We start from the raw sequence: 23,229 nt of genomic DNA on the forward strand, positions 1-23,229 counted from the left end.
GGAAATCAAAAGATGGTCACAGAGTGTCTGAGCAAGGCTAAGTGCCTCAGACACATACCACGCATGCTTTGCTGGGGAATTTAATCAGGAGAGAGGGTGAGGTGAGGTCAGGATTCCAGAGAGAGAACACAGTAAAAAATTGCTGAGAGAACCCAAGCAATTCTACAGACATACAAAGACAGAGAACAGAAAGTGGTTGGAGTGTCCTGAGCGTTGATACTGGACCAAGAGACAGGATCAAAGTCATAAAACTCTTTCTTCCTAAAGTCATAAAAGCCCTTTCTTCTGTGCTGGCTTCTGCCACTGTCCCCATCACCCCAAGTGTCAATATTGCCATCAGTGTTAAAGGCAAAAGCAATAACTTTTAATTTATGTTTGGATGTAATTCAAGGGAAATCGATTGTGAAAACCAACAGAGTGATGTAATTAGGACCACATTAGTGCCTCAGTGCACCATACTTTTGTGTAAGAAAAGAAACTACAGAACAGCTAAGTCTCCCTCAAATCTGGAAGCCATCCCCTGACTCTCCTGAGTTAGGCAGGGGCTACTCCAAGGTCATGGACTCTGTGTTAACTGAGTGCAAGTCTGTCTCTGGATCTGCCTGCTTGGGTTCAGAGGTCTACAGTTTTGAGTTCTTGGGGAAAACTAAACTAAATCTAACTTTAGCGCTGGACCAGCGTATGGAAAGGAAAGCAAGGAGCTAAAAGGTCAAGGAAGGAAATGTCAGTTGGAAACGCCTTGGAAAGTTCTGAGAGTGGTTCTTTCTCTTTATTGTGATAAAAGCCTGTGGCTCTCCTCCCTCCTTTCTTCATTATGCTCCCCCTTCATTCCCGAGAACACGCCTTTTAGTGATGGGCGGGTCCAGTGAGCCGTGCTCTTACAATGGCTTCCTCTGTGTAGCACACTCCAACCTCGCAGCCCATTCTCGGGACTTCCAGGGCTCCAGTGAACCCCGTGCTGAGGACCTTCAGGGAGTCTCCAGAAAGCTTCTCTTGTCACCAGAATCAAAGCATCCTGAGAAAATCAGATGACCCAACAAAAGCAGTGTTTCATCTGATTGCTCAGATTCCTTCAATTATTCAGAACTTTATTTTTTTCTCATTCCAGAAGTAAAATATTTGTTACTGAAAACTTGGAAATTGTAGACAGATTAAAAAAAGGGGAATAAAAATTAGCCATGATGCTATTATATTTTTATAATGTATGGTAAATCTCTTCAGTTAACTTTATTTAACTATAAAATATATTCATTTTCTTTTTTTTTTTTTTTACAAAAATACATATCTTTACAAAAAGCATATGTGCATATAATGATACTTATAAATGTTTCATTACAAAAGAAGTATAGAACAGGCTGGGCATGGTGGCTCACACCTGTAATCCCAGTGGTTTAGGAGGCTAAGACAGACAGGAGGATTACAAATTCAAAGCCAGCCTCAGCAATTTAGTGAGGCCCTAAGCTATTTAGCAAGACTCAGTCTCAAAATTAAAAATAAATAAATAAATAAAAATTCAAAGGGGATGTGGCTCAGTGGTTAAGCATGCATGGGTTCCATCCCCAGTACCAACAACAACAAAAAAAGGATTAAAGAAGTAGTATATAAAAAAGAATAAATAAAGTAGATCCCCTATTGCATATGCTTTCCATTCCTCAGTTTTCTAATAGGGATTTATGTGTTTTCTTGATTATTAATTAGGATCCTTTATTTATTAAGAAGAATAATTCTTTGTTAGTTGCACATAATGTGTTGTGAAGATTTCCCCACTTTGTAATTAACCTTTATGTATTAATACTTTTTCATGCAAATAGTTTTAGTTTTTATGTAGTCAAGTATTTTTTTTAATGGGGTAGAACCAGGGATTGAACTCAGGGGCAATCGACCACTGAGCCACATCCCCAGTCCTGTTTTTTGTATTTTATTTAGAGACAGAGTCTCACTGACTTGCTTAGTGCCTCGCTTTTGCTGAGGCTGGCTTTGAACTAGTGATCCTCCTGCCTCAGTCTCCCAAGCAGCTGGGATTACAGGCATGTGCCACTGCACCTGGCAGGTTTTTTATAAATCACAGCTTTTGTTGGTACTGTACTTAGAAACCTTTAAATACACCAAAACTTATGTAATCACCTGTCTTTTCTCCTAAAACTCATAGTTTTCTCTTTTTACTGTGAATCATTAATTCCTCTGGAATTCATGTAGCTAAAAGGTATGAAGAAAGAATTTAGCCTTCTATTTTTAGATGATCTAATTACTTCAATTATAATTCACTGGTAAATCCATTCTTTCCCCATAGAAATAAAATGTTGCCTTAATTACATAATAATTTTTCTCTGCTGATTGTATATTTAAGGACTTCAAATGCAAATGTTGATTCATGGGTCTGAATCAAATGTATCTCATTGCTATAATATGTGCTATGTCTTTTAACTAACATGAAAGACTCTCTTCATTATAGTTGTTTCTAAGTGTTCTTGTATTCCTTATTAACATAAGAATCCTGTTGGAAATTCCAGTATAATACCCTCAGAGAACTTTCTGGCAATGAAGGGAATCAGAGCCTGAGTAGAGGCAGTTTGGGAACGCCATGTTCCTTCTCCCTCTGCCTCCCTCTCACAAGTATTTCCTCACTCTCTCAGACTCCAGCCTTTCCCTCTTGCTTTCCTAACAGCTCATCATGGATGTCTTGGCCTCATTACTAAATCTTCATTCATTTACTGGACCCCACTGTCAACTGGTCCAGTCTCTTAGCATTTCTCCTCTGCTTTTCTAGAAGCTAGGCATAGGTCACCAATCAGTGGCTGAGTTTCCACCTTATATCAGGGGCCTCTCCCACTTAATCAGCTGGGGATGGGGAGGTAGAAAAGTGGAGTTATGCCCGATAATGCTGGGCTATCCAAATATCAGGGACTATAGGCACCATAGATTTTCTCAAACAGTAGCGTATATGGTGCATGTATGTAGACAGTTCTCTTGATACTTCACATATACATGTAGAATAGTCTACAAACCTCTATTTTTACTATGACTCCAATGTTAAACACGTAAGTTAAATATATAATCAGATTAACACGTGTTGAGTTGAATGCAGTACAAAGTGCTTCACAATCATTCTCTTATTAAATTGTTCTCCATCACAAGGTAAATGTCATTCTCACCATTTTATAGCTGGAAGAACTGAAGCTCAGGGAAGTTATTCAGACCTTTCATAAGGTTAGTGTCCAAACCAGAAACTGCACTAAGCTAACTGTGTATCCAACACCCAGACTTCAATATGATCCTCATATGCCTTCAGAAGGATTAGAAGGAACTACAAGATGTGCTAATGAGGAATGACAAGATTTTCATAGCAGAGAGTCTAATATTCAAGGACCTAAGCTTCAGAATTTAACCTACAGCAATTTAATCTGGGCCCTGAAGTTTACATGCTGTATGTCCCTGGGAGAGTCACTTAACCACAGTAAGCCTCATTTCCTTCCAGTATAAAAAAGTGATTAAAAAAATGTTTCATAGAGTAGTCATAAGAGTTAAATGAGATAATCTTTAGAGTCACTGTACATTGCCACAGAGCAAATTCAATAAATAGTAGCAAATATTTTATATTTTTCACTATTTCCCCAAATTTTTCCATGAGCATATATTACACCTCTATTTAAGTAGAAGATAAAGGTACAAGTTTGTTACCCTCAATAGTGTATACATATATCATAAGTAGTAATTTTGATTTACATTAAATCGTTTCTTAATTCATGTTTAACAAAGCAAACTGGATTTTTATTTGAATTTGAATGACCAAAATTTCAAGAGAAGATCTTTTTATTTTCTGGGCAAACTAAACAGAACCATATGGAAACCTCTTCCTCTAGATAGATGTCTTCACTGATTCAGTTACTCAGTTACTTCTGAAATGGCAAACACTAATCCACACTCTGAAAATGTTAGTGTTTTTCTGAATGAATTCATTCAGAATTCATTCTCACCAGCATCAGATCTCTTTTTTGTTCAAAATGCATACTCCTGAGCCACAACTCTTATCCCCCAAGTCAGGATCTCAGGGTTTGGGTTCCAGAGAACTTTCTAAACAACAGACTTGTTCCCTTGGTGAGTCTTGTGCACACTGACATTTGTGAATCAAGGTTCACACAGATCTGAAGTGGGTGAAAAAAATAAGGAAGTGGATCTAAGCCCAGTTCTGAATCATGAATTTAAGAGCTTCTAGAATCTCTTCCAGGAATATTATGTTTTCTAACCAGTTAAAATGAGAATAATAGGTAAATACTTCATTTGAGTCAATGGGATTTGGACAATACCTAAAGGAAAGGGGAGAATTTATTTTACAAAGTTTATTGAATATTTCAGCCAACAATGAGTAGCTAAGGTTGGAGAGTCAATGAGGCAACATTCCTGACCTAACTAACAAATTTCTTTTTGGAAAGTAGCCAAAGATAAATTCAGAAGAAAGACTACAAATGGCCTTGAATATCAGGAGGAAAAGCTTGAATTTTCTTAAGTAGGTAACCAGTAATCATTGGTAGCTGATGAGCAGAGGAATGAAAAAATGGAAGTGATGTTTTGAGTATCAGGAAATATACAAGTCTTGTGCCAGAAAGGCCACTTCAAAGGCTTCTAGGAAGCCCTATGAAAAGAGTGGTAAGGACCTAAATTAGAGTAATAGTGGACTCCAAAAGATTCAAAAAGAGTTAAAAACTTTAATTTTCAGCTCTGATGGAAAGAAAGCATAGAAATCATCACTTCTATATATTTGTTGATCACCTGTATTATCTTCTTCTGTGAAGTATCTGCCCAGTTCCTTAGTCCATTTATTGATTGGGTTCTTTGTATTTTGGGTGTAAAGTTTTTTAAGTTGTTTATAAACTTTGGAGATTAGTGCTCTGTCTGAAGTGTGTGTGGAAAAGATTTTCTACTACTCCGTAGGCTTTCTTTTCACATTATTGATTGTTTCCTGTGCTGAGAAAAAAAAAAAAAAATTTAGTTTGACTCTATACCATTTATTGATTCTTGCTTTTATTTCTTGTGCTATGGGGGTCTTGTTAAGGCAGTCTGGTCCTAAGCCAATGTGATGGAGATTCGGGCCTAATTTTTCTTCTATTTTGTGAAGAGTCTCAGGCCTAATTCCTCAATCCTTGATCCATTTTGAGTTGAGTTTTGTACAGGATGAGAGATAGGGGTTTAATTTGATTTTACTGCATATGGATTTTCAGGTTTGCCAGCACCATTTGTTGAAGAGGCTATCTTTTCTCCATTGTAAGTTTTTGGCACCTTTGTCTAGTATGAGATAACTGTACTTATGTGGGTATGTCTCCATGTCTTCTATCCTGTACCATTGGTCTAACTGTCTATTTTGGTGCCAGTACCATGCCTACTCCTGCTCTATTAGAATAATTTAATAATAATGTTACTCCTGCTCTATAGAATAAATTAAGGTCTGTTATTGTGACCTCCTGCATCACTCTTCCTGCCCAGGATTGCTTTGACTATTCTGGGTCTTTTGTTCTTCCAGATGAATTTCATGATTGCTTTCTCTATTTCTGTGAGAAGTGTCATTGGAATTTTAATTGGAATTGTGTTAAATCTGTATGGCACCTTCGCACCCGAAGATTCCATCTAACTCCAATTAGAATGGCGATTATCAAGAACACAAGCAATAATAAGTGTTGGTGTGGATGTGGAGGAAAAGGTACACTCATACATTGCTGGTGGAGTTGCAAATTGGTGCAGCCACTCTGGAAAGCAGTATGGAAATTCCTCAGAAAACTTGGAATGGACCCACCATTTGACCCAGCTATCCCACTCCTCAGTTTATACCCGAAGGACTTCAAATCAGTGTACTACAGTGATGCAGCCACATCAATGTTCATAGTTGCTCAATTCACAATAGCTAGATTGTGGAACCAACCCAGATGCCCTTCAATTGACAAATGGATAAAGAAAACTGTGGTATATATACACAATGGAATATTACTTAGCCATAAAGAAGAATAAAATTAAGGTATTTGCTGGTAAATGGATGAAGCTGGAAAATATCATGCTATGTGAAATAGGCCAAGCCCAAAAAACCAAAGACCGAATGTTTTCTCTGATAAGTGGATGACAATATGTAATGAGGGGGGTTGCAGGGGGAAGAGAAGAATGAAGGAACTTTGGATGGTGTAGAGGAAAAAGAGGTGGAAGGGGGTGGGGGACAGAAAGATAGTAGAATGAAACAGTATTACCCTATGTATATGTATGATTACATGAATGGTATGAATCTACATTGTGTACCACCATAGAAATGAAAAATTGTACCCCATATGCATACAATGAATCAAAATGCAGTCTGTAAAAATAAAAAATATTTTAATAGAAAAAAGAATTCATCACTTCCATTGTTATAACAATAGAAATCTGTAAATTAGGGACTTTTCATTAGCTTTTAGGGATTTTTCAGAGAGCTGAGGATAAAGATACAATCTCCAAATCTGGAGAGATGTACACATCCAGAGACTCAACAGCAGAATTCTACTTAGCAGGAGCAGAAGATGGTGAAACTGTCAAGTGTTAGGAATTCTTAAATACTAAAGCTGAGGCAATGCTGGAATCAGAGAATAAACCAACCTGAGTGAGAAACACTTGGGAGCTAGTTTCAGGGGCATAGGTGTGGGCCAAAAGTTCTTGGGTTCTCAAGAACCCCATCTGGTTCTCATGAAGAGTGAAAAATGAGCTCCTTATGGTTCAAGAGGGAAGAGGAGAGAGGGAAGAACAATCATTGTGAGATAAGTTCAAGCGTTCTCTGTAAAAAAGGCTCATTCTCCAGGAAAAAGACTAGACCAGGGTCTTGCCTTACTGGGGGATGGCATTTCTCCTACTCTAGCCTCTTCTAGACTTCCTGTCTCAACTAAGAATGGAAGCAGAGATGGAGCTAAGACACACTTGTGAAGGACACAGGTCTACAAAAAGCTGAGATTTAATGATAAGATTCTAGAACACTGCCCCGTCCCAATATTGTACCATCACCTGAACTGGGTTCCAGTATTCGGTTTTATATTTTCAAGACTGGAGATCTAGCCCAGAACCTTGCACATGCTAGACAAGTGTTCTATCACTAAGCCACATTCCTATACCCTAGGCTCTAGTAAAACACCAAACCTGAGCAAAGGACAGGTAGCTAATTATCAAAGCAAATGGGCAGATAGCACTTACCCATCAACCAGTTGCTAACACCTCCCTGGAAGGGGAGGTGTTCCAACACAAGCAATCTCCCCTTGGATGGCTCTTTTTCTGCCTTTTGGTCACATAGGCATGAGAAGAAAGGAAACCTAAAATCTGTAAAAGTGTGAGACACCTCTTCTAACACTTCTTCAAGGTCAATAGTGGATACGAAAACAAGAATGCTAAAAGAATTTGAAAACTCAGGATCCTGTAAATACAGCAAACATTAAACAACACCCATTATCTAAGCATATTAACTGAAAACTATACAGTGAAATCTTATTTACTTCATTCCTATTGCCTAATACATCATGTCTCAGTTTCAACCCCAAATTTCAAGACATGTTAACAATAATAAAAAGTAAATTCTGAAGATACAGAACTGAAGCAAAGATGTAGATACGGACTTTGAATTATCAAACTAGATTGCAAATTTAAAATAATGATTAGTATGTTAAGACCTCTAATGGAAAAAAAAAGAGAGAACATATAAAAACTCCAATAATCAAAATAAAATGCTAAAGCAATGTAAATTATGACTTTTAAAATTCTAAATTGACCTCAAACAACTTTATTTAAAGCAGTAATAGTGACAATGTATTAGATCATTTTAGGATGTGGATTAATAAAACAAATGACAGCTTATCGTAGGAACAGGAGGGAGGAATTGTAAATACTCTGTCATACGGTACCTGAACTACATGTGAAATAGTGCAATGTTAATTAAAAAGTAGATTTAGGCTAGTTGTAAATGCATACTGTAAACTGCCGGCAATCACTAAAATTTTTACTATGAGGAATATGATTAACTTGCTAAGGAAAGAGATAAAATGAAGTCGCAGACAATGTTTAATTAAAACCAGAGAAGGCAAAAAGGGGAAGAAAAAGAAGAAATGCCAAACACAATGAACAGAACTGTGCAAACGTGCTTGCTATGTGTTAATTCAACTACATCCATAATTATTATGAATGTAAATGGCCTAAATATACCATTTAAAAGATAGAGATTACGGGAGTATCTGGAAGCAGATTTTCCTTAACATCTCAAGATCTTCTCAAACAAGCAAGGAATGTGTATTAAAAAAAATGGACTTTAAGGAAAGCCCCCAGCCAAGTCCCTCCCCCAAACAAAAGACTGACCCTCTAACCTTCCCATGTAGAAATTCTCAGTTAGTCTCTGCTGTCAATGAAATGATGTATAACAAAGAACTAATTTCAGTATCCAAGGGTGTTCCCTGTGAAGATGGGTGATAGCTGCAGGGCATCTCAACAGGGATAGCCACCCACATGGACAACATAAGACCGCATTGTGGTCCTGACTGAGCCAGAGAGCAATCGCTTTCCTGACAATGAGGAGTATAGTCTGTGCCTCCAGCAGGTGTTATGTCAGGTAGCATGCTAATTCTCAATCACACTCAGGTCAGACCTTCATGGAACAATAGGGGATGTGGGACAGGAAGACAGGAAATCCCAGTGATATACACAGGACAAAGCAGAACACAAATAGGAGAAAGATTCATAAACTTCTTCATGCTAAAAGCAAAAAGTGTGTTTCTGAACTTCAAGTAACTTAAATAATATTATGTTATTCATTTTAGAGATAAGAAACCAATACAAACAATTAAAAATACAACTAATAAAATCCTATAACTACTAAGTGATGGAGCTGGTTAAGATTCTCTGAGCCAAATCAGATTCTCCGTCTCCATCACTGTAAGGATTTCCTATCCTACTATTAATTCATCATACTTGTCTTCATCAGCTGCTGTCTTCCCCAGCTCCACATTCTTTCAGCCAGTAACCCAAAGGAATGCTACTTCCTGGTCATTCATGAGCAATGCTTATTAACATCTTTGGAATTCTTTATTCCTAAAATGGAAAGGATAATAATTATAATTATTAACTAAGCTGTTTTTGTTAGCTTTACCTGAGCAACTAAATTGCAAAGAGAAAAGGTTTATTTAGTTCACAATTTTGGAGGAGCATCCAAGATCAGTGGCCTCCTTTGGTTTAGCCTCTGATGAGGGTGCAGATGTCAGTGTTTCATGACAGGAGTACATAGAGGAGCAAAATCTCAAAGCAGAGCAGAAAAAAAAAAAAAAATAGAACAGGAGAAGCCAACTTTGTTCTTTTTATAACAATCCTTCCTGAAAACACAAGGGGTTACAGGAGAACTACTTTCCTAGAGCACCTCCCCAGTAACCTAAGGACTCCCCACGAGTCTCCACCTCCTGCAGGCTCAGCAGCTCCCAATAGTACCACCCTGCAGACTATATCTTTAACATGTGGCCTATCGTTCAACACCAAAATCACAGCACGAGCATCAGCAGTAAGGAACAAGATATGCTACTAGTTGGGTTAATTTTTAAGTGAAGACCATCTCTTAAAATCTAAAGGGCTACGTAACTTTGAGTAAAAAATGTTGTAAAGATGTATATATTGGGGGCATAGTAGAGGTATGTTACAATAAGAACTGTAAATAACAATAAGCAGGGAAGTCACAGTTAAGTGACAGGGAAATCTGGATCATGTATTATGAGATTCAAGGACATCAAGGTCTTAAGAGAGTGCAGACACTCAATGGGACACTTGGTGAAAGCAAAGGAAGGGGAAATGGTTGAAAGGCCACCCTTGGTCATCTTGAATTACCAAGGAATGTTGCAATGGTCCTGACTACAGGGAGTGAAAGTTAGCTTGAGGTAAGTGTAGCAGATGGTGGGATTCATGCAACACCAGCAGCAGGGACCACACACTGTCTGCTCAAATATCTGGGTACTGAAAGGAAAAAAAAAAAAAAAATAGCAGTAGCAAAGGGAAGTAACAGCTTTCTTTATAGCTGATGGAATCTGTGCAGAAAGAATAGAGATGTAAAAAACAGATGGACTTGGCATCAGAAGCAAAGGTCCCAGATGCTGAGGATGAATGAGAGTATAAGCATGACCAGAGAAGTGAGACAATCACATCGGGATTGGAGAACGAGATGGATAGCATTTCAGAGACAGTTTCTCTTACTAGATGGAACTCCAAGTCAGATTTCCCATTGGATAGATATCTTAGGAGTAAGCTATATACCAGGGGGTCTCAAACTCAAATACCTTCTGGGACCATGAGGGTGGTCACCATGACACTGTGGGTGGTATCATGAGGGTGGTCACCATGACAGCATGTGAGCTGATTGTGACGATTAAGAACTACTTTCCACCAAGTGAAGTACTCTGTCATATTTTTCTTGACGCATCTTCATCTTCCTTTAAAAGTCTTTGATACAGAGAGACCTGGTTAGAGAGAGAGACATGGTCCAAGACAAAGGTTTCTCTTTACTATTTTATCCTTTAGTATTTTAAGAACAACAGTTACACTCATGTGTGCTTGTAAATGCAACTGACACTTGGTTTTAGAGTTAAGGATACGGGAGCTGAGGTAGAACTGAGAGTGTGTTCTAAAGATGATGCTCACTACACAGTCACTACTCATTGTTTCTCACATGAGCATATGGATCAGAGACTGTCAGATTTTTAAGAGAAGCCAGAACTCTAGATGTTTATGTCAAACATCCTGATTGTTGTATGTTGGCTCAATTGAAAAACAAAACAAGACCGTGGAGGCCATCTGGGGACCAGACCTGTCCATGCATTGCTTTGCATCCTCTGTTGTACACATTCAGTTCAACCTGCTACAGACCTGGAGGACAGCTTTTGATACCTGAGAGTCAGAGTTACTTGTGGTTTCCTTTGGTTGCACTGATTAAAGGGAAAGAGGGAAAAAATTCTTTAAAGCTAAGTGAGCAATTTGGGATTAACGGTTTACCAAGACAATTGCTATCAAGGAAACAGAGCTGAAGGTTTAAGCTAAACAGATTCTGTAACATGGAGCGGCTGTTCATTAGAATTTTTGATAATAGGAGGCATTCTCATGGTCTAGCTGGTGTTTGCCTTGTGTGCTGTGACAAAACTACATGTATGTGGAGATCTGGCAATGTGGTCATGGTAAACTGAATCAGAGTGAAATGAGGTGCAGACATTAAACAATAATGATTTAGAAAAAAATATTGACCTATTTTGGGAATTTCTTCTTCTATATTGGCTACTGTTTTAGTAAATATAATAATTTTTAAAGCTTTAAACAGAGTAACATAGTACCTACTGCATAATATTAGAGCCTCATAAATTATTTTTTTTATCTTCTAAAACAGAAACATCTTTTTCCTATAATTATGCTATTTAAGTTGTAGGATAACATGAACAAATGCTACAGGAAGTTGTGATTCTGGATGCCTGGGTTTTAGGAGTTTAGTGGTTGTATGTTTTATGGTATCGCCAATGTCAAGAGATCCTAGAAATAACTTCATCTATGCTCATTTTAGACTGCTTCATAACTTCCAAAACCCAAACTTTAAGACCTTTTTAGCTTTCCTCTGTTCAATTCTACAGTCCCTCCTTTAGAGGTGGAGAATGTTGGTTGTCTTCTAATAACTTTTTCTTTCATGGTAGTAGAACATTAACTATGTAATGGCATGCTCAGAAAAAGACACAATTTCCAGTCTTCCTTGACAAGTAGGTGTAGCATGTGACTCGGTTTTGACCAATGTGATAATGAAGCAGAAACTTTCCAGAACTTCCTTCAGGGCTGTTGGTTGGTCCATGACTGATGCCCTCTTCCTGTCCTCAGCTCCTACCTGCCTCTTACAGTCTAGTATGCAGACATTGTCATCTTGGCTCAAAAGAGATTTATACTCTATTGAGGACAAAGTGTGACCTGGAATAAGAAATTTAAGAATATTCTTAAACAGAGTTTTGTATCTCTCTGGGTTATAGTCTCATGGCTGAATTCCATTCAAGGTAATATACCTTCTTATCTAACTTTATAGATACATCCTATATATGTGTTCGTATGTGGCAAACGATAAACCCCAACTCTTGTTGGGTATAATTTCATTCTTTACTATCTTACACAACCCATCACTGAATTCCTTGATACCCTCATTTAAATCTCTAAAAGCTTAAAGTGATATATTGGATAAATAAGAACATCTACTATAATTTTTTCATTAAAATCTTGCTTACAACTTAAGAAACAATAATGCCACTGGAAGTTCCGCAGGAGTCCTTTCTTGTCTTTTCTGACTTTCACTTAAGCAATATTTTTTACTTTTCTTATGACATTATTCCATCATGCAAATATTAAGATCATCATAAATAAGCTTCCTAAAAAACCATGTGGAATTTTTTATTGCCATTCCATTTAATTTATATTAATGTGAACATAAGCTATCACTTTCTACAGTAAACTTTTCCTTCCGATAAAAATTTGCATGTACTCATTGAAATTTTCTTTTCTGCCCATAAATTACACACTTTTCTAATTCCTAGATAAATTTTATAAATTTTGTTACTATTGAAATACCAATTTATTATTTCTTGTTTTTAATGACCTATACTTCATATGTACTGAAAAAATTTTGAAGGAAAAACAAATTTGATAAAAGATTATAAACTTGAAATTTTTGACAATCATTGCTAGCACCAAAAGTGAAAATTTCACAGTAAATGTTCCATCAATTTTACATGTTACAGAATTTAAAATAGATAAGTTTTATTTAATATGGAATGAAATCAGATCTATATGGTTTTGGAGACTTGTTTCCTTTTAACATTAATGTTTATAGCAAGTTATTGATCTGGAAGCCTGAACATTTCCATGTCTCTTTTTAAATATTGGAAGAATTGTATATTACAGAAAGAATACTTCTAATTTTTTAGTTCATTCCTCATTTTCTTCACTAAGAAGTAGGTCAAGAAAGATAATGTAGCTTGTCTGATATCACTCAATTCTTGTTTTTTAAATAAGGGCATCAAACAATAAAAGTATAGGTACAATAAGAGTGGAAGAGTAGAAAAAGAAATCATTGTCCATTTACATGAATTTGACCTTGGGCTACCCACACACAGAAACAGTATGGCTTCTCTGCATCTCACTTGACTGATCAGTAAAAATTATGGACCACAATATCAAACATGCAGGACTGTTGTGAGGATTAAATAACAAATTGCATTAAAAACACAGCCCACGGCTGAGCACATGACACTGCTTGTGTTTCAGAAGTGCTCTGTTCTCTACATCTGGGGGTCAGAGAGCTGCTGCCACCAGATACAAAAGGGAATTCTCCACAAAACAAAAATGATTACATTATTCCAACAGCTGCAGGGAAAATTGAGAAAATAATCGTCATTCAAAGAGTCAGCTAAAATAAGATAATAAGATTATCTTAATATATATAGCAAAAGACATTTGAACTCATGGCCCTCAGCTGATTAATGGCAGATACACTGGCATTTCTGTGAAGATGCCCATCGGATTTAGAGATGATTTTCAACTGAGGAATCACGAAGCGCCTCTAATGTGGGTAGCTAGAACTTGGATTTGGAGTCATTTTAATATTTGATAACCATGGGCAAAAACCTTCATCTCCCCATATTTTCAGGCTAGTCACTACTATTAACTTTTAACTGTGGTGGTCAAGGAGTGATCAACATTTTCTCCACACCAGGTACCACGTCATGTAAATCTGTTCATGAATCCTGGGTTTCTTTCCATGTGTCCTGTCTTGGAAGGATGCAGAATACTATCACGCGCAGAATGAAGGACAGTATCCTGGGTGGCAGTGACTCAGACATATGCCAGGTCTAAATAATCAATTCTGACAATCACAGATGGAGTAGAATTTACTCACAGGAAATGTCAGTCAGACTATGTCTCCGTGTAATACCACGAAGGTTCACGCATCACATATTAAAAGAAGTTGGTTATGCTTTTATTTGTTTATGTTTGTCCTCATAATAATTTACTTCTCTTTATGTTATAGTTAGGTCATATTAATCCAGGAATAATCTCATTTTGCTGAGGAATGTGCTACTCAAATACATAGTATCACAAATTCAGGCAATATACTTATTTCTTCCCACATTAAATACTAACTTTCTTACATAATTTTGTCCCCTATTTTACTTAAGTATATTAAAGTTATACAAGATGGATTCTTTTATGAAATTCCAATTTGGTCTGAAAAGAGCTTTGCAGTCACATTTACCTCCATCCATGCATTCAAATAATAAATATAAAAGCACCACAAAAATCATAAAGATAAAGGCTGACAAATGATAACTCTACCGATTTACATTTCTGAATATTCAAATCACCACAATAAGACTTAAAAGATGGGACAACATCTATGCTTAGTAAATATGTACGATTAAAACACAAGTACAAATTGTTATCCTGGAAGAAAAGTGGGTAAAGAAGACAAACGGAAAATCAACAAACACACACAATACATATTGTTCTCACTCAATATTAATTGAATAATGGACAGTGAGGCAGAAAATAAATCAGATAGTTATAAATTAAAACAATTCTATATCTTCTTAAAAGCATAAATTCAGACAAATTAAATTTAATGCAGTTCAATCAAGCAAAAAAAAAAATTGTCAATCAGGTGAGAACAGGAATCAGAGGTATGATTGGCAGCAGCAAATTCCAAGCGGTAACTTCATTGGTGCCTGAAGGTATGCTCCTGAGCCAATCCCTGAGTAGCAGTGGCTGTGATCAAGTGCTGTGATCAGCACATGGTCAACATCCTGATTGGACAGGAGGCACAAGATCAATAAGTGTCTTGCTCTGATTGGATGTAGTAGTTGCCCTCCCTAAAGTCATTAGGGAGCATTACCATATAAACCCCTAGACAGCAGCAACTCACCTGCAACCCTCTCCTGTGACACCTCTCCTGTGGGATCTCCACTTTCTCTCCCTTTCAAAACTAAAATCTGTTACTCTGCTCTCACCCTCTGTTTCTGTGAGTGAATTTCTTCTTCAGATCTTCCAGACAGAGAGCCTATACCTCCTCACATCTCACAGTCCGCCCCCAGAACCAGAAGAAGTTCAGAGAGCTTCCATCATGTGGGCAGAATTTTAGAATGCTGATTTTTTGTGCATTGACATGTCGCCTTTCCTTTATGGTTTTTTTTCTAGTGCTTTTGTACTTATTCTATTTAGATGCATAAGTGGAGGTGAACTTATGGACAGCAAAGGGAAGCAAGGTTCAGAAACAGCTTGATTGGTAACTGCTCAGCTTTTTCCTTATTTGAACAAGGCTGCCATTGGCAGCCTGTGGTTGGCTGTGACTGGCTGAGGCTAATTATAATTAAGCATTCAATTTGTTTACATACCTGGTTAGGTTGCACTTTTACCTAGATACTCCATGTGTAGAGGCATCTTCAGGCCAAATTTAGATGAACTGAGTAATCTTAATTATCAGATATATATAGTAAAATGTTTACTAAAGCCTTGCTTATAGTAGTCAAATGCTAAGAATATGAGTCTATTTCATGGCAGTTAATAAGGTTTTCAATAACCATATACATACGTGGAATATTATATAATAATTAAAAGACACTTTAAAAGAATGTCTTTTTTTTTAAATATAAAATGGAAAGATCTAAAAAACATTTTTTTTTTCTTGGTACTGGGATGCTTTAGCACTGGGCTCCTTCCCCAGCCCTTTTTATTTTATATTGTGAGACAGGGTCTCACCAAGTTGGACACTAAGATTGGTCTTAAACTTAAAATTCTTTGGCCTCAGCATCCTGAGTTGCTGGGATTACAGACCTACATGATTGCACCCAGTCCAGAAAGCCTATTGTTGATTAAGCACACATATTACAGAGTATATGTACAGTATTTTACAACTTACATAAATTTATAAAGCACGTATTAACAGTATACTACTCAGAGGTCAGGGTTACTATAACTGTAAAGTATACCTCAATTTTATCTGCATTATTTTTTTTTATCAAAACTTGATAGAGATGCAAAACTATGAAGACTGTAAAAGTATCAGCACCCAAGAGAGGTTAGGGAGAGGAATGGAGGAGTAGGAGGAATTCAGAGGAAATTTAGGACACTAAAATACTCCATATGATTTTACAATGGTAGGTACATGTCATTATACATTTTAAACCCACAGAATGTATAACTTCAAGAGTGAACCCTATTGTAAACACTAGATTTGGAATACTAATGATGTGTCAGTGTAGATTCGTCAATAGGAAAAAAAAATGCACCTGCCTGGTATAGGATATTGATAATGAGAGAGGCCATGTGTCTATGATAATGAGAGAGGCCTACAAGGGTCTGGAGGTATACAGCAAATCTCTTTACTTTCTTCTCTATTTCACTGTGAATCTAAAGCTGCTCTAAAAATAAAGACTTTGAAAAAACAAAGTGCAATAAATCATTAATAGTTATAATTTTTAGACATGGGGATAGTTTATTTTTCTTTTAAGAAATTGAAAGAAGATATTACAAAAAATCAAGAAAGATAAATCAACCAAGGGCATTAGTACAAAATCTACAAAGGAGAAGTATAAGTGAAAGAATATTTGACCTTACTATTCACCCAAAGGATGCAAACTGAATCCTTAGAACAGATTTTTGACAACATGTATGGTTCCTAGTGGGTATACTGCTTAAGGAAGCCAGGAGCAGATGGAGACGAGACCTCTTTTCCATAACCCTCCCATCAACTCCTCTTGCCCAGGGGGAGCTGGAAGCAGTAGATTGAGAAGAAGGAGAAGGAGAAGGAGAAGGAGAAGGAGAAGGAGAAGAAGAAGAAGAAGGAAGAAAAAAGAAATGGAAGAGAAGACTACACCCTTGCCCTATGCTAGGGCCATAAGTCAGTTCTGATATCAGGGGAAGGAAAAATTTAAATTACATATGAAGTTTTCAACTGGACCAAAGGACTTTTCTGTGCCTGCAAGTGTGACTTAATAATCATAATAAGAATATTCTTGTGACTGGATATGACAGATTCAATGTGGTGTCATAAGGTTGGGATGAGGAGATTTGATTCCTTGGAGTTGGAAGCAATGATAGACAAATTGAAACAAAACACCATCCACCTACAGTAGATAAAACCAGACTAGAAATTTAAAAGATGAGTCACATTTCGATAGAGTAACCATCTGTCTGGCTGCCCAGCTGGTCCCTTATCATATTTATTGTTCTAGAATAATTAACAACACCCACTTTTATTATCCAAAGCATCCCAGCTCGGACAATGATGAAACTCACGAGGATTAAATCATTGGTTTAAGGATAATGAGTTAAAAAAATGGCAGCGGTGGAATTCAAATCAGGTCAGGTTAGCCCCAAACTCTGTTTTTCTATCCACTGCTTTCAAACATTACTAATCTGCACTAGTAACCTAAATTGGTAAAGTTTTGCAAATAAAATTTAAAATGAATGATCACTAGTACTCTTACAAAGTAAGTCATATTTCATAGTTAAGCCAATAATTGTTGGCATATAGAAACTCTTGGGGATTAGTCTTAATGAATAAATAAGTAACGTGCATACAATATTAGCAGCTGGTTCTAAAGAGATTGAAATATGTATTTTCATAAGTTCATAAAACAGTTTGCATTTTCCATCTGCCTACCTGTTTTCCCCATTAACCAAACAAAGGTAAACGTGTATGTTTGAATGATCATGAATATCGAATCAGTAGAGTCAGGATTAAGTCATTTTTATGAGTATTAATAAAAGTAATGGAATAGAATCACTATTCATAACATCTTAAAATATCAAGCAATAATTTTAATATAATACAAAACAGGAAAACTATAAAAATTATATATCACTTTCTTTTAAATATCAACTTACAAAATGGTGGCCTTTTTTAAAGAGTAAGAAATCTGAGTGTGTATTTGTAAAGAATTCATCCTTTGGGACATATTTTGAGACATTAAAAATGTCTCTGAAAAACTGCTTATGCCCCATTGCATAAACTGCACTTATACAAGCTTATGTATGAATTCCTGTTGGTATACTTAATCTCACACTTTAACTGAAAATGTTACTCTTTAGAGTAAATAGGATTTTTTTAAATTATTAAAAGTTTTCTGTCTCTCTATACAGTATCTTAGAGGGAAATTACAAAAACAAATCCATGTTGAGATATAATGGCAGAGAGGATGGAAGTCTCATGCCTACCCCTCTATCCCTTATTAGGTGTGTGACATTTGGTAAACTGTTTAACTTCCTTGAGTCTTAATTTCCTTTCATGTTATGTTGGAATAATAATCTCTATCGCAGAAATTTTAATTTCGCTCAAAACTCAAAATGAGCTAATATTTGTGTAACAATATCTTCAAAAATGCCTTTAGAAACATGAAACCTCATTTCTCAAAATACTGCACAAATTCAAGGTGTTGTTGTTATTGAAAGAAAATACTTCCAACAAACAATAACCTTAAAGTAGCAAACAACACCTCCTAAAGCAGGATTCTTAGAATCCAAAATAGGGTGGGCAGCCAGGAATGGTGGGAGGTAGAATTAGAAGACCCCACAGAGGAATGAATCACCTCTCAACAGATCTCTATTTTTCAAAATGTGCACATGTTGGGATGGATAAATCCTGCAAAAAGCTCACAGTCTGACAAGTTCAACCACAGTTGCCAATCTCTGTAGAGCTGCTAACCAAGCCCTTGTGAGCTTGGGGAGGGAACTCCCACCTTGGCCCAGACTAACCATGTTCTGCAACTGATCTTCCCCCAGCCCCTTAATGAAGTTTGACACTTGGCAGAGGAAGGGAGTGAGGCACATGCTCTTAATGAGCTCTGGTTCCTAAGAGGCTTTGGCATGGCAGGAGGTATGCTTCCTCTGGTTATCTGCTCCTGCTTTCAGGGCAGAGGAATCTGCAGTTAGCTATATGCCGAGATGCCACATGAGACCACGTCTGTCTGGAGACACTGGTGTCTGCATGTTTTGCCAGGGTTCACTTAGGGGGACAGAGGAGAAAGTAGACCTCCAATACAAATTCCAGGGATCTCCATAAAAAGCACTGTAAACGTCCTCTATAAAGGTAGAGCTGACTGGAGAGTGGCAAGCAAGCCTGTGATGGGCACCAAATGACATATAGTGTCCAGTTTTCACTGTCATACTCTAGTGTATTTGCTCAAGAAGAGAGCATTCTTTTGCCCAAAATATCAGTGAGTGCCTGGATGGCTCTTGCTCTGAAATGTACTTGGCGTGATAGCTTTGTGAATTCATTCATTCAGCAAATGAAAATTAAGTTCCCACTCTTGTCAGATACTCAGATACCTTCCTGCGAGAACTGCAGCCATCATTGGGGTTGAAAGCAGCTTCTACCCTTAAAAAGTCTGCATTCTTTTAAGGAGGGATAGGCATGACCACTGCATTAAGGACATCATTAGAGAGCACCCTTGGTATTTGAGAAACAGTGTGATGTGACAGAATAAGGGAGGCTGGACATTAGGAAGACCACTTTTAAGAGGGTGGCAGGTGAAACGTTTGGGTGGAATCTGAGGTATGCTGGATGAGCAGGGCAAAGTCTTGGAGAGAAGTAAGAACAGAATGTTCCAGCAAAGGAACAGTACATGCACAGTGAGAACCAGAGGGACTTTGTAAGTAAAGGATTGTGGAGACAGGTGCTTTATGAGTCACAACACATGAGAGCAATGCTTCTTCAGCAACGTTCTTGTGTTTGAATGCTCCTTAACCTGCACGCTTTTGAGTGTGTTTTCTGTAGAATGAAGCCCACCAGCTCTGTTGCATAATTGCTCCCTCTGGGCTCTTGTGCTTGGTGTTCTTTGCTTACCCTGCTGTGTCATTGTGCCTTGTCTTCTCTCTCCTTCTGAATAACAGGTCCTTGAAAGCAGGTTACCATGTCTTTCATTTATGAGGTACTAACTTCTGGTAGATCAATTTAGCATAGAGTAGGCACCTGATAAACATTTGCCAAATGTGTGTATCCAAGAGGCAGCAGTAGCCGTGGTAATGTGAGTGAATGTGCTGCTTTCAAGATGGCCCATGGAAGGAGAGTGACTGAAATTCTTATTGCAAAAGTACAGGGAGATTTAATCACATGGGGACCTGTCACTACCTATAGCTCCATCTCTTTATCTCTCAGATCTGAACTACCTATTTCTCTAGGCATGTATTAAAAGAGCTAAGGTTTACTTTTTGTTTGTTTTTCTTCTATTTATTTATTTATTTATTTTTCTGATTATTTGGGTTTTTTTTTTTTTTTTCCTTTTCTGGTTGGGAGGAGGCTTATTTCCTTTACAGGCAGAATTCAGTCCCACGTAGTTACAATACAAGGCATAATGAAATAACCGCTTAGTCAAAGAAAAAGGAAAAGGATAGGAAAAGAAAAGGTAAGAAATTGCAAAAGAATAAAAAATTGAACTCTTTGATAATAATATCCTTTTTATTATGCCCAATCATTGATAATTCAGTTTCATGAACGAGACTCTCAAGAACAAGTCTAAAATGTGGCTTATATCTAGGCTCAGATTTCATATGGCAGTTATCTTATATATTTGAAATTCCAATTGATGATTAAAAACACATTTCCATAGCTTTGACTACCATGTAATAGACAGGTAACTATTACATCGTCGTTAAACCCCAGTAAATACTGCTTATTGGAAACACATTTCTTTCAGCTCAACAATATGATTGTGTGTATCTATTACAGAAATTTTGAAACTCTATCAATTTGTGCCAAAAATACATCTCTCTTCTTTTGAATTCATAAGGTTCAAGATATTGTCTCAAATGAAGCACTATTAAATCCCCAATAAGTATTTCAGTAATAAATGATGACTGCTTCAGTGAAAGTTTGGCAGTTTGTTTAATCACTCAGAATAATAACTGGAAACAAGAGTACTCTGCACATTAAAAGCAGATTTGTTCAAAGATGTTGGCCACTTTGTGTCTAGACTGAACTACTGCTGGTTCAAATGTTCTGGACAAAAATTTGTAGAAGCAAAACCCTTTTCATGGGCAAATGAATCGCTCTGTAGGTTGGGTGCATTTTTCTCCCCAGTGGATTTATGGTAGCATTCTTACCATGTTGGATTGGGGCTGTGCCCTGGGAAACCCTGAGCTATAACTCAGGCTGGAACTAGGTAGCTAAAGAAGAAAAATATAACAGATTTTAAGGAGAGGAAAGGATCTAAACCATTTCTTAGTCTAACATCCTATGCTACACAGAACAACAAATGGAGGCAACTTGTTATTTAAGGGCTATTTTCCCAGGTTCTGGCTCATTTACCCTTTTGGGGGAAATTTAAGAGATATCCAGAGTCTAAACAGTTCTGCAGCACATTTTTTTTTTTCCTCTAAAGGAAAAGAATTTGATTGGGGATAGTAAGAAAGAACTTGATTTACACGGTAGTTGTAAAAGTCAGGCTGCCAGTGTGCTGGTGGGCAAGATATTGAAACACTTCCCTCCAGGTTGGTGAAGATGCTTCCCAGGTGCCTGGAGAGCCCCACCGTCATCCCTGGCAGTGGGCGGCCACTGCTGTCCCTGGCTTTACCACAATCCAGCATCTGAAAGGTTAGTACTAGGATGCTTCATTAAAGGAGTGTCTCTGGATTTTGACTACTTGGTGCCTGTCCCTTAGAGATATTGCACATTTCAGATATCTCTCCAAGATATGAAAAGGGGTTTGGCTAAAGACTGACATGGTTATGAGAATTAGGAGAGATGGTTTCTAACAGAAGATACAGAAGCATAGTTAATAGAATGGACAGAAGTACTAAATACTGCATTTCCACAGCAGTCTATTTCTCCCATAAAAATAAGAGCTGAGTGCATGATACGTGTGATGAGCCCTCTTCATGGTTCTTGATGTAAATTAACACTTCATTTCCGCAACTGCCCCATTTGAGTAGTGTATATCGTGAAAAATATACCTGGCCTTCATTCCACTGAAATCATTACTCTATTCCTTGCCTGTCCTGCCATACAATTCCCTAAATCCTTGGAATTTCCAAAGTAATGTAATGTGTATGCTAATGAGATGACTGAGGGCCCACAGCCTTTAGGTTGCTTCAGGATGGGAGCTGGTCACATCAGAAAGACCAAAGCAGGAGTAGAGGGCTGGTTCTTCCAGCTCCACTTCCCAACCTCCCAAGGAAGGGAAAGGAATTCCTAATGGCTAGTGCTGTAATCAATCATGCCTATATAATGAAGTTTTCATAAAGCAAAAGGTACAGGGTTTGAAGAACTTTCAGAGAGTTCCTGGAGAGTGATGTCCCAGATAGCGTGAAAGCTCCAGGCGTCTTCTTACACGCTTTCCCCTGTCCTTGTTTTCATCTCTATCTTTTATAATATCCTTCACAAAAAAATGTCAAATGTAAATGTTTTCCTGAGTTGTGGGAACATCTCTAGAAAATTAGTAAAAACCCTGAGGAGAAGGTGGTGGGAACATTGATTTACAGCCAGTTGGTCAGAATTACCTGTAAAACAACCAGGAACTTGTGATTGACCTCAGAAGTTGTGGGGCATTCTTGTGGCACTGAGCCCTCAACCTTTGGGATCTGACACTTTCTCCAGGTAGTTAGTTATTCTCAGAATTGAACTGAATTTGAGGACACATGGCTGTTGTCCACTGAAGAATTTACTATGGAATTGGCCCCTTATTTGTGTGTTAGAAGTGTTCTAGGTTGTGAGAGGAAAGTAGCAGAAATTGTTTGCTTTGCTATATCCTGTTAAGTAAAAAACTATTATTTTGCAGATGGAGTAACAGGTGAATTAATTGGCCCCAAAGCAAACAGCTATGAAACGCAGACGATCTGAGCCAAAGTGTTATAACTCTAGAATTTGAGTTCTTTATCTCCAATGCAAAACTGTCTTTGGGGAAGTATATGGGTTATGATTTTAGATTTGTGTGTGTTGGTACTTTCTAGGCAATAATAAATCAGAAGAGCTAAGATGGTTGTGTAGGGAGGGTTGCATCTATTTATTCTTGTGGGTTAATTCCATTTTCAGATGTTGAAGACAGGAGTCCTTGTTAAGCTATTTACACAGTTTTGAATGAACTATATTTTGGTTGTTTTTTTCTTAGTGGTGATTAATAGATGAATTGGCAAATCAGAGCAGTGATTAAATTATTGAATTGAAATTAAAAATACAACAAGGACAAAAAACTACATACTGGA

Source organism: Sciurus vulgaris (assembly GCF_902686455.1).
Source record: "Sciurus vulgaris genome assembly, chromosome: 3".
Lineage (NCBI taxonomy): Eukaryota > Metazoa > Chordata > Mammalia > Rodentia > Sciuridae > Sciurus > Sciurus vulgaris.